A 12,020-nucleotide genomic window follows, 5' to 3' on the forward strand; every position below is an offset into this window, starting at 1 on the left:
ATTTTCAGATTGTGACTCAGCTTTGCTAAAGTCCCCAATTAGAGGTGTCCAGGGTTCTTAAGCACACTCTTTTTTTGCTTTGGACCTTGACTTTAACCGTTCAGTCTCAAGTTTTCACTTGACACCTTCACGCCACAAGCACATGGTTAGGGACAGCTTAGTTTAGCCGCTTAGGCCAGGATTTTATTCCTTTAGGCCCTCCTATCCACTGATGCTCAAAGTCTTGGGATCCTTTTTATTTACCCTTGCCTTTTGGTTTTAAGGGTTACTGGCTTTTTGCTCTTGCCTCTTGGTTTTAAGAGCTTTGGCTTTTTCTGCTTGCTTTTTCTTTTTCTTTTTCTTTCTATTTTTTTTCGCTAATTTTTTTTTCTGCAAGCTTTGTTCTTTGTTGCTTTTTCTTGCTTCAAGAATCATTTTTATGATTTTTCAGATTATCAAATAATATGTCTCCTTGTCATCATTATTTCAAGAGCCAACATATTTAACATTCTTAAACAACAACTTCAAAAGACATATGCACTGTTCAAGCATTCATTCAGAAAACAAGAAGCATTGTCACCACATCAATATAATTAAACTAAGTTCAAGGATAAATTCGAAACTCATGTGCTTCTTGTTCTTTTGAATTAAAACAGTTTTCATTTAAGAGAGGTTATGGATTCATAGGACATTCATAGCTTTTAAGGCAAAGTTACTAAATACTAATGATCATGTAATGAAGACACAAACACAGATAAGCACTTAACATAGAAAACGAAAAACAGAGAAAGTAAGAACAAGGAATGAGTCCACCTTAGTGATGGTGCGGTTTCCTTCTTGAGGAACCAATGATGTCCTTGAGCTCTTCTATGTCTCTTCCTTGTCTTTGTTGCTCCTCCCTCATTGCTTTTTGATCTTCTCTAATTTCATGAAGGATGATGGAGTGCTCTTGATGTTCCACCCTTAATTGTCCCATGTTGGAACTTAATTCTCCTAGGGAGGTGTTGATTTGCTCCCAATAGTTTTGTGGAGGAAAATGCATTTGAGGCATCTCCGGGATCTTATGGTGATGAGCTTCATGCGTCTCTTGAGATCCATGAATGGGCTCTCTTGCTTGCTCCATCCTTTTCTTAGTGATGGGCTTCTCTTCCTCAATGGGAATGTCTCCTTCTATGGAAGCTCCAGCTTAGTAACATAGATGGCAAATAAGATGAGGAAAAGCTAGCCTTGCCCAAGGAGAAGGCTTTTCGGCTATTTTGTAGAGTTCAAGGGAGATGACTTCATGAGCTTCTACTTCCTCTCCAATCATGATGCTATAAATCATGATGGCCCGATCCACAGTAACTTCAGATCGGTTGCTAGTGGGGATGATGGAGCGTTGGATGAACTCCAACCATCCTCTAGCTACAGGCTTGAGGTCCAGTCTTCTTAGTTGAACCGGCTTGCCTTTGGAGTCAATCTTCCATTGAGCTCCTTCCACACACATGTCCATGAGGACCTGGTCCAACCTTTGATTAAAGTTGACCCTTCTAGTGTAGGGGCGTGCATCTCCTTGCATCATAGGCAGGTTGAACGCCAACCTCACATTTTCCGGATTAAAATCTAAGTATTTTTCCCGAACCATAGTGAGATAATTCTTTGGGTTCGGGTTCTTACTTTGATCATGGTTCCTTGTGATCCATGCATTGGCATAGAACTCTTGAACCATTAGGATGCTGACTTGTTGGATGGGGTTTGTTAGAACTTTCCAACCTCTTCTTTGGATTTCATGTCGGATCTCCGGATACTCATTTCTCTTGAGTTTGAAAGGGACCTCAGGGATCACATTCTTCTTGGCCACAACATCATAGAAGTGGTCTTGATGAGCTTTGGAGATGAACCTTTCCATCTCCCATGACTCGGAGGTGGAAGCTTTTGTCTTCCCTTTCCCTTTTCTAGAGGATTCTCCGGTCTTAGGTGCCATCAATGGTAATGGAAAAACAAAAAGCTTATGCTTTTACCACACCAAACTTAGATTATTGCTCGCCCTCGAGCAAGAGAAGAAAGAAGAGATGAAGAAGAAGAAGAAATGGAGGTGAGGGAGAGAGAGATGTGTTTCGGTCAAGAAGGGGAAGAGAGGGTTGTGTTGTGTGAAAATGAGGAAGAATGGAGGGCTATATATAGGGAAGGGAAGGGGGTTAAGGTTTGGCCATATAGGGTGGGTTTGGGTGGGAAATTGATTTTGAATTTTGAAGGTAGGTGGAGTTTATGAGGTAGGTTTATGGGGAAGAGTGGATGGATGTGAGTGGTGAAGTGGTGATAGGGAAGAGAGATTGAGGTGATTGGTGAAGAGTTTTGTGGAAGAGTGTTTATGGGATTGTGTGAAAGAGGGGTGAGAAGAAGTGAGTGGAGGTAGGTAGGGATCCTGTGGGGTCCACAGATCCTGAGGTGATCCTGTGGGGTCCACAGATCCTGAGGTGTTCAAGGATTTACAACCTTGCACCAAATTGGGCATGCAAAATGCCCTTGCACACAACTCTGGGCGTTCAGCGCCAGATTGGTGCTTGTTCTGGGCGTTGAACGCCCATTTGTTGCCCATTTCTGGCGTTGAACGCCAGAACCATGCTTGTTCTGGGCGTTCAGCGCCAGCTCTTCTCCAGGGTGCAATTCTGGCGTTCAAACACCCAGATGCTGCCCATTTTGGGCGTTCAGCGCCAGAACCATGCTCTGTTCTGGCGTTGAACGCTAGCCAGATGCTTCTTACTGGCGTTTAAACGCCAGTAAGGTCTTCCTCCAGGGTGTGATTTTTCTTCTGCTGTTTTTGATTCCGTTTTCAATTTTTATATTTATTTTGTGACTCCAAATGATCATGAACCTAATAAAACACGAAAAACAATAAAAATAGAATTAGATAAAAATTGGGTTGCCTCTCAACAAGCGCTTCTTTAATGTCAATAGCTTGACAGTGGGCTCTCATGGAGCCTCACAGATGTTCAGAGCATTGTTGAGACTTCCCAACACCAAACTTAGAGTTTGACTGTGGGGACTCTGGTTGACTCTGTTTTGAGAGAAGATTTTTATGCTTCCTCTCCATGTTTACAGAAGGATAACCTTGAGTTGTAAACACAAGGGAGTCCCCATTCAATTGAAGGACTAATTCACCTCTGTCAATATCAATCACAGCTCTTGCTGTGGCTAGGAAGGGTCTTCCAAGGATGATGGATTCATCCTCATTCTTCCCAGTATCTAGGACTATGAAATCAGTAGGGATGTAAAGGCCTTCAACCTTTACTAACACGTCCTCTACTTGTCCATAAGCCTGTTTTCTTTAATTGTCTGCCATCTCTAATGAGATTTTAGCAGCTTGCACCCCATAGATTCCCAGTTTCTCTATTACAGAGAGGGGCATGAGGTTTATCCCTGACCCAAGGTCACATAGAGCCTTCTCAAAGGTCATGGTGCTTATGGTACAAGGTATTAAGAATTTTCCAGGATCCTGTTTCTTCTGAGGCAATGTCAGTTGATCTAGATCACTCAGTTCATTAGTGAACAAGGGAGGTTCATCTTCCCAAGTCTCAATACCAAATAATTTGGCATTCAGCTTCATGATTGCACCAAGAAACTTGGCAGTTTGCTCTTTAGTAACATCCTCATTTTCTTCAGAAGAGGAATACTCATCAGAGCTCATGAATGGCATAAGGAGGTTCAATGGAATCTCCATGGTCTCTAGACGAGTCTCAGATTCCTTTGGTTCCTCAGAGGGAAACTCCTTATTGATCACTGGACGTCCCAGGAGGTCTTCCTCACTGGGATTCACGTCCTCAACCTCCCTTACAGGTTCGGCCATGGTGGTTATGTCAATGGCCTTGTACTCTCCTTTTGGATTTTTTTCTGTATTGCTTGGGAGAGTACTAGGAGGGATTTCAGTGATCCTTTTACTCAGCTGGCCCACTTGTGCTTCCAAATTTCTAATGGAAAACCTTGTTTCATTCATGAAACTTACAGTGGCCTTGGACAGATCAGAGACTAAGTTTGCTAAATTAGAGGTATTTTGTCCAGAGTTCTCTGTCTGTTGCTGAGTGGATGATGGAAAAGGTTTACTATTGTTAAACCTATTTCTTCCACCATTATTAAAGCCTTGTTGAGGCTTTTGTTGATCCTTCCATGAGAGATTTGGGTGATTTCTCCATGATGGATTATATGTGTTTCCATATGGTTCACCCATATAATTTACCTCTGCTATTGCAGGGTTTTCAGGATCATAAGCTTCTTCTTCAGAAGATGCCTCTTGAGTACTGTTGGATGCAGCTTGCATTCCATTCAGACTCTGAGAAATCATATTGACTTGCTGAGTCAATATTTTATTCTGAGCCAATATAGCATTCAGAGTATCAATTTTAAGAACTCCCTTCTTCATAGGCGTCCCATTACTCACAAGATTCCTCTCAGAAGTGTACATGAACTGGTTATTAGCAACCATGTCAATGAGTTCTTGAGCTTCTGCAGGCGTTTTCTTTAGGTGAATGGATCCACCTGCAGAAGTATCCAATGACATCTTAGCTAATTCAGACAGACCATCATAGAATATATCCAGGATGGTCCATTCTGAAAGCATGTCAGAAGGACACTTTTTGGTCAGTCCTTTGTATCTCTCCCAAGCTTCATAGAGGGATTCACCTTCTTTCTGTCTGAAGGTCTGAACATCCACTCTAAGCTTACTCAGCTTTTGAGGAGGAAAGAACTTGGCTAAGAAAGCCTTGACCAGCTTATCCCAAGAGTTCAAGCTATCCTTAGGTTGAGAGTCCAACCATATTCTAGCTCTGTCTCTCACAGCAAAAGGGAAAAGCATGAGCTTGTAGACTTCAGGATCTACTCCATTAGTCTTAACAGTATCACATATCTGCAAGAATTCAGTTAAGAACTGAAAAGGATCTTCAGATGGAAGTCCATGAAACTTGCAGTTCTGCTGCATCAGAGAAACTAATTGAGGTTTCAGCTCAAAATTGTTTGCTCCAATGGCAGGAATGGAGATGCTTCTTCCATGTAAATTGGAATTAGGTGCAGTAAAGTCACCAAGCATCCTCCTTGTATTATTATTATTTTCGGCTGCCATCTCCTCTTCTTGTTCGAAAATTTCTGAAATGTTGTCTCTGGACTGTTGTATTTTAGCTTCTCTTAGTTTCCTTTTCAGAGTCCTTTCAGGTTCTGGATCTGCTTCAATAAGAATATTCTTGTCTTTACTCATGCTCATATGAAAAAGAGGGACAGACAAATAATAATAATAATAGGGATCCTTTTTACCACAGTATAGAGGTCCCTGTGTGAATAGAAAGAGAAAATCTGAGCTCAGAGAGAGAGAGAGGGGGTTCGGATTTTTGGTGAGTGAGGAAGAGATGTTAGTAAATAAATAAACAAATAGAAGAAGATGAGAGGGGGAAGTGAATTTTCGAAAATAATTTTTGAAAAAGAGTTAGTGGTTTTTGAAAATAGTTTTTGAAAAATGTTAGTAATTTTTGAAATTTTAAAATCAAAAGTTAAAATAATTAGTTAATTAAAAAGAAATTTTGAAAAAGAGGGAAGATATTTTCGAAAATTGGAGAGAGAGGGAGTTAGTTAGGTAGTTTTGAAAAAGATAAGCAACAAACAAAAAGTTAGTTAGTTAGTTGAAACCAATTTGAAAATCAATTTTGAACAGATAAGAGGATAAGAAGTTAGAAAGGATATTTTAAAATCAATTTTTGAAAAAGATAAGATAAGAATATATTTTTGAAAAGATATGATTGAAATTAGTTTTGAAAAAGATTTGATTTTTAAAATCACAATTAATGACTTGATTCACAAGAATTCACAAGATATGATTCTAGAACTCAAAGTTTGAATCTTTCTTAACAAGCAAGTAATAAACTTGAAATTTTTGAATCAAAACATTAACTGATGATGTTATTTTCGAAAATTAGGAGATAAAGATAAGAAAAAGATTTTTGAAAAATATTTTTAAAAATTTTCGAAAATAACTAAGAAAAATGAAAAAGATTTGATTTTTGAAAAAGATTTTGAAAAAGATAAGATTTTTAAATTGAAAATTTGATTTGACTCATAAAAACAACTAGATTTTAAAAATTTTTGAAAAAGTCAAATCTAATTTTCGAAATTTTATGAGAGAAAAGAGGGAAAGATATTTTTTTATTTTTGAATTTTTTTAATGATGAGAGAGAAAAACAATGAAAATGCTCAATGCATGGAAATTTTTAGATCAAAACAATGAATGCATGCAAGAATGCTATGAATGTCAAGATGAACACCAAGAACACATTGAATGTCAAGATGAACATCAAGAACTTATTTTTGAAAAATTTTTAATGCAAAGAAAACATGCAAGACACCAAACTTAAAAATTTTTCATGTATAGACACTATGAATGCAAGAATGCATACGAAAAACAAGAAAAGACACAAAACAAGAAAACATCAAGATCAAACAAGAATACTTATCAAGAACAACTTGAAGATCATGAAGAATACTATGAATGCATGAATGCAATTTTCGAAAAATGCAAGATGAGTATGCAATTGACACCAAACTTTCAACTTGACTCAAGACTCAAACAAGAAACATGAAATATTTTTGATTTTTTATGATTTTATTATTTTTTTTGTATTTTCTTTTAATTTTTTCAAAAATCATTTTGAAAAAGAAAAATAAGGATTCCAAAATTTTTAATATGAATTCCAGGAATCTTATGCTCTTTAGTCTAAAGCTCCAATCAAAGGGTTAGGCATGGCTTAATAGCCAGCCAAGCTTTAGTATGTAACTCAGACATGACACGCCTGACATACCCTATCCAAAAGAATTAGACATGGCTTTACAGCCAGCCAGGCTTCAACATGCTTCATGAAACACTAGAATTCATTCTTAAAAATTCTGAAGAAAAATATATTTTTTTTGAAAACATTTTTTTATCTTTTTTTTGAAAAACAGATGAGAAATTTTTGAAAGGTTTTTGAAAATTTTTTGAAAATAAAACAAAAAGAAAATTACCTAATCTGAGCAACAAGATGAACCGTCAGTTGTTCAAACTCGAACAATCCCCGGCAACGGCGCCAAAAACTTGGTGCACGAAATTGTGATCTCAAGCAACGGCGTCAAAAACTCTGTACGCACGTCTTTAATAAATTGTTTTTCATTCACAACTTCGATACAACTAACCAACAAGTGCATTGGGTCGTCCAAGTAATAAACCTTACGTGAGTAAGGGTCGATCCCACGGAGATTGTTGGTATGAAGCAAGCTATGGTCACCTTGTAAATCTCAGTCATGCGGATATCAAAAGGTTATGGAGTTTTCGAACATAAATAATCAATAGATAGAAAATAAGGATAGAAACACTTATGTATATCATTGGTGAGAATTTCAGATAAGTGTATGGAGATGCTTTCGTTCCTCTGAACCTTTGCTTTCCCGCTGTCTTCATCCAATTAGTCTTACTCCTTTCCATGGCTGGCTTTCTGTAAGGACATCACCATTGGCAATGGCTACTTTTGATCCTCTCTGGAAAATGGTCCGACGCGCTGTCACTGCATGGCTAATTGTCTGGAGGCATCACCATTGTCAATGGCTGCATCCCATCCTCTTGTGAAAATGGTCCAAATGCTCTGTCACAGCACGGCTAATCATCTGAGGTTCTCGATCATACTGGAATAGGATTCACCCTCCTTTTGCGTCTGTCACTACGCCCAGCACTCGCGAGTTTGAAGTTCGTCACAGTCATTCAATCCCAGAGTCCTACTCGGAATACCACATACAAGGTTTAGACTTTCCGGACTCTCATGAATGCCGTCATCAATCTAGCTTACACCACGAAAATTCTGATTAAGAGATCCAAGAGATACTCATTCAATCTAAGGTAGAACGGAAGTGGTTGTCAGGCACGTGTTCATAGGGAATTATGATGATTGTCACGTTCATCACATTCAGGTTGAAGTGCGAATGAATATCTTAGAAGCGGAATAAGTTGAATTGAATAGAAAAATAGTAGTACTTTGCATTAATCTTTGAGGAACAGCAGAGCTCCACACCTTAATCTATGGAGTGCAGAAACTCTACTGTATGAAAATACATAAGTGATAATAGAGGGTAAACATGGCCGAGTGGCCATCCTCCCATGGAGGTCTAGAGATCTAAAAATGATCAAAAGATGTTCCAAAGATGTCTAATACAATAGTAAAAAGTCCTATTTATAATAAACTAGCTACTAGGGTTTACAGAAGTAAGTAATTGATGCATAAATCAACTTCCGGGGCCCACTTGGTGTGTGCTTGGGCTGAGCTTGAATGTTACACGTGCAGAGGCTCTTTCTGGAGTTGAACGCCAGGTTGTAACGTATTTCTGGCGTTCAACTCTGGTTTGTGACTTGTTTCTGGCGTTTAACTCCAGACAGCAGCGTAGAACTGGCGTTCAACGCCCTTTTACATCGTCTAAACTCGTTCAAAGTATAGAATATTATATATTGCTGGAAAGCCCTGGATGTCTACTTTCCAACGCAATTGGAAGCGTGCCATTTTGAGTTCTGTAGCTCCAGAAAATCTACTTTGAGTGCAGGGAGGTCAGAATCCAACAGCATCAGCAGTCCTTCTTCTACCTCTGAATCTGATTTTTGCTCAAGACCCTCAATTTCAGCCAGAAAATATCTGAAATCACAGAAAAACACACAAACTCATAGTAAAGTCCAGAAATGTGAATTTAACATAAAAACTAATGAAAACATCCCTAAAAGTAACCAGATTCTACTAAAAACATACTAAAAACAATGCCAAAAAGCGTATAAATTATCCGCTCATCAGTAATACATTATAGGATCAAATGGACAATTCTAAACACTTGAGATTACAAAGCATATTAAAAGAGATTCCACAAATTTTAAAATAACTTGATATAATACGTGTCAATAACATTAGTTGGAAAGAATGACTTTGTATTTGAATTTATAAATGTAATTGTTATAACATTTTTGAGGGTGTCTTGGCGATTTGTCTTCTTTATTTAAATAAAAAAATATTATTTATTAATTTAAATTGAGATACAAAAATTTACAAATTTATATATTTACTGTCAGTTTTGTCTTGTAATGAGTGATAATTTACTTATAATAAGTGATAATTTACTAAAATACTTTTAATAATAAATATGAACAAGATAGTATAAAGAGAAGCTTATAACTTTGATAATATAGTTTACAAAGAAATGTTTAGGAACTTGGCACAAAGAAAGCCCAAAACACCAACATAGGTAAATCATTAAAAAATTCAATTATATTTTCTGAATTTGAGTTTTATTTCCTGTTTCCTCTGTTCAGTCTAAGCATTTTTTTAAATATATTAAAAAAAAGGTTGGTTAGCGGACTGACTCATGAAAGTTATTATTTCTGAATACAATATTAACCATTCAAAATCAAAACAATATAACTTCACTTAAATCATTAATGGACATTTTGACTGATATTTATTTCTTATCTCTTATAGCTGAGACAAATAATGCTCAAGCTTCAATGAGTGCGACCGAGGGATGGAGAGGACCAACATGTAATTAGAATAGTGGATTTGGAATGGAGATGGTCAAGCTACCTACAAGATTTTTTTGTAAGTTTATTTATACTTAGTTGATGAGATTTAGATACAACCTATTCTGTAAGCTATTTTCAACAATATTTCGAGAGAATTTAAACGAATTTACCATTCAAAATATTTGCTAAAGCCCCTTTTCATGTGCGATTTAGTTTAGCGTAATAGAAATAGCCGAATTGATGATAAGGAAACTGATACGTGTTTTCTTTTTTAGAAACTCAATTATGGACAAAAAACAACACACAACCGAGATTCTCACAAAATAAATGGTGAAACCCAAACCAAACCGCATAGCACTTATAATCATTTTACAGGTTGTTCACTTGAAACTGCAAAATTACAACTAGCAAAAGCATATAATTCCATACCTAACACTGATTATATTACCTATAAAAAAATATTATCTATTATGAAAATGAAAAAAACAACAATCCAAGTTAATGATTAGACTATTATAGTAAAAATATTCCATGAGAATATGCAATTTAGTTTATGCAAAGGTTTTCCCCGTACATTAACATAGATCTAATAATTTTAGTTTTCAAGTTAAATAAGAAAAATAATCTATTGAACACAGAAAGTAACACACCTTCTTTCCACCATTTTCTTTATTTGTTTAAGCTACTAATTGAAAACACCTCTTGATTTGATCCATTCATCAAGCATCGAGTCAACTTCCCATCACAAATGACACTATTAACTCTACATTAAAAAGACAAATTTTCTTATTGTAACGTCTATTTAGTAAACAAAAACCAAATTAGGAATGAATCATAATGTTGAGAGTTAAAACTCAAATTGTAGATCCAATTGAATAGAGCAGAACTTGAGACAGAATTGGTGGTGAAGGGAGATGTAGCAGAGGTTGGGAAAAAATGAGGACTTAATCACAAAATTGAGATTGCATTACCTCACCTAATCCAATAAATCTGCTCAATCACTTCTTATGTTCGTTTATATACTAAAACCAAAGTTAATAAATTATGTTTAGCAAAGATTGATACTTACAATTGGTTCTTACAAAATTTGCTTTATGACTTTGTAAGTGCTCAATACGGAGGCATATGATGGAGCGAAGATCATCTCAGGGTCGGCGCCCTCCCTCGGTGTCTTCTATCATTCGAAGCCTTCTTCTGCTCGGCTAAATGTGTGTGACTGTGTGTGCCTCCGAAAAATCTTTCTTCTACTTTGGAGTTTCATGTTCTGATTCCATCATCACCGGCTTGCTTTGGAACTGATGCGAAGGCGCCAGTTGACCAGCTGCTGCAGCGGCGGGCATACAAAAAAAAAGGCAAAAAGCAAAGGATACCTAATTTCATAAATAAAAAAAGAAAAACAAGATGACACTCCACTTTTAGAGTAGAAGGGGAAAAGATTTTTACCAGGGTTATTGGTCACCGGTAGTAAGTGGGCACTGAGTTTTAATTCCATTAATAACAAATAAAGTGTAGTAGTTGGAATATGTATTAATGGGTGTATGTGGATATTTTTTTTATCAGTAATTTAAAAAAAATATGATATTTGATTTTAAATTAAATAATATTAAAAAATTTGTGTTTCCAATCAATTATAAATTGATGGTTATCAGTGGCTAAGAGAAGGGGGGTTGAATCTTAGCCTCCTTTTTGCTTGATAATACTTGCTGATCTTTGAAACCAACTTAGGTAACTTTTTGTCTTTTTATCTCGTCACTAGTCACGAGACTTTTTATTTTGTCTCGTCCCTAGCCACGAGACTTTTCTTTTTGTCTCGTCACCTGACACGAGATATTTTTAGTTTTTGCTCCTGTGCAGTAGAAACATAAATGGAGTAGAGAGGAGAGAAAATTACACCCAGATATATCCTGGTTCAGCTGCTAAGTGCAGTGCAACCTACATTTGATGCCAGGACATTTTGGCCAGTTTCACTCACCTTTTCTTTACTGTTTTTAGGATAGTTTCATGCATTTCCGTAGGAAATAAGCTGGTTTTGGGTAGATATTCACTTACATCTTGATTCAAGCATGCATTGTGCAATTTACATGATTTCATGAGGATTTTGCATGAATTTAAGGACAAATTGGATGTTGCATTTCCCATGACTTGGACTAGAACTTTGATGCACTTTATTGCTTAGTTTCAGGACAAGGGAAGCAAAGAAGAACCACATTAGTGGCTACGTTAGTTACACTAACGTTAACACTAACGTGGAATGGGAGTAACTTGCAAAGTTAATGAGAAAAGTGATTGCCAATAACGCTCTCGAAGCCATCATTGCCCACATTAAGAGTCACGTTAACTAAGTTAACGTGAACTCTAACGTGGAAGAAAGGAAATAGAGCCAACATTAGTGACACTTAACATTATCACTAACGTTGGACCAAGCTCATAAGTGGCCACGTTAGTCACCACGTTAACTTAGTTAACGTGGCCTCTAACGTTAAGAAGAAAGGGGGGAAGCCAA

General features: G+C 36.8%; 1 long non-coding RNA gene and 1 other non-coding gene across 2 annotated transcripts; one reads left to right on the top strand and one right to left on the bottom strand.

The window, feature by feature from the left end:
• The first annotated feature begins 4,567 nt into the window (after nucleotides 1-4,567).
• Nucleotides 4,568-4,675, top strand: LOC148565457 (small nucleolar RNA R71). The gene has a single exon (XR_015885452.1). It is a non-coding gene; the product is annotated as a small nucleolar RNA R71 (small nucleolar RNA).
• Nucleotides 4,676-7,969: 3,294 nt separating this feature from the next.
• On the bottom strand, nucleotides 7,970-10,939 carry LOC148565458 (uncharacterized). Its single transcript, XR_015883258.1, has 3 exons — nucleotides 10,587-10,939; nucleotides 10,168-10,280; nucleotides 7,970-8,645 (listed from the first exon to the last, which is right to left on the bottom strand). It is a non-coding gene; the product is annotated as an uncharacterized LOC148565458 (long non-coding RNA).
• Between the last annotated feature and the right edge of the window lie 1,081 nt (nucleotides 10,940-12,020).

The sequence above is a fragment of the Arachis ipaensis genome, chromosome B5 (assembly GCF_059453495.1).
Source record: "Arachis ipaensis isolate K30076 ecotype BB chromosome B5, ASM5945349v1, whole genome shotgun sequence".
Classification (NCBI taxonomy): Eukaryota; Viridiplantae; Streptophyta; class Magnoliopsida; order Fabales; family Fabaceae; genus Arachis; species Arachis ipaensis.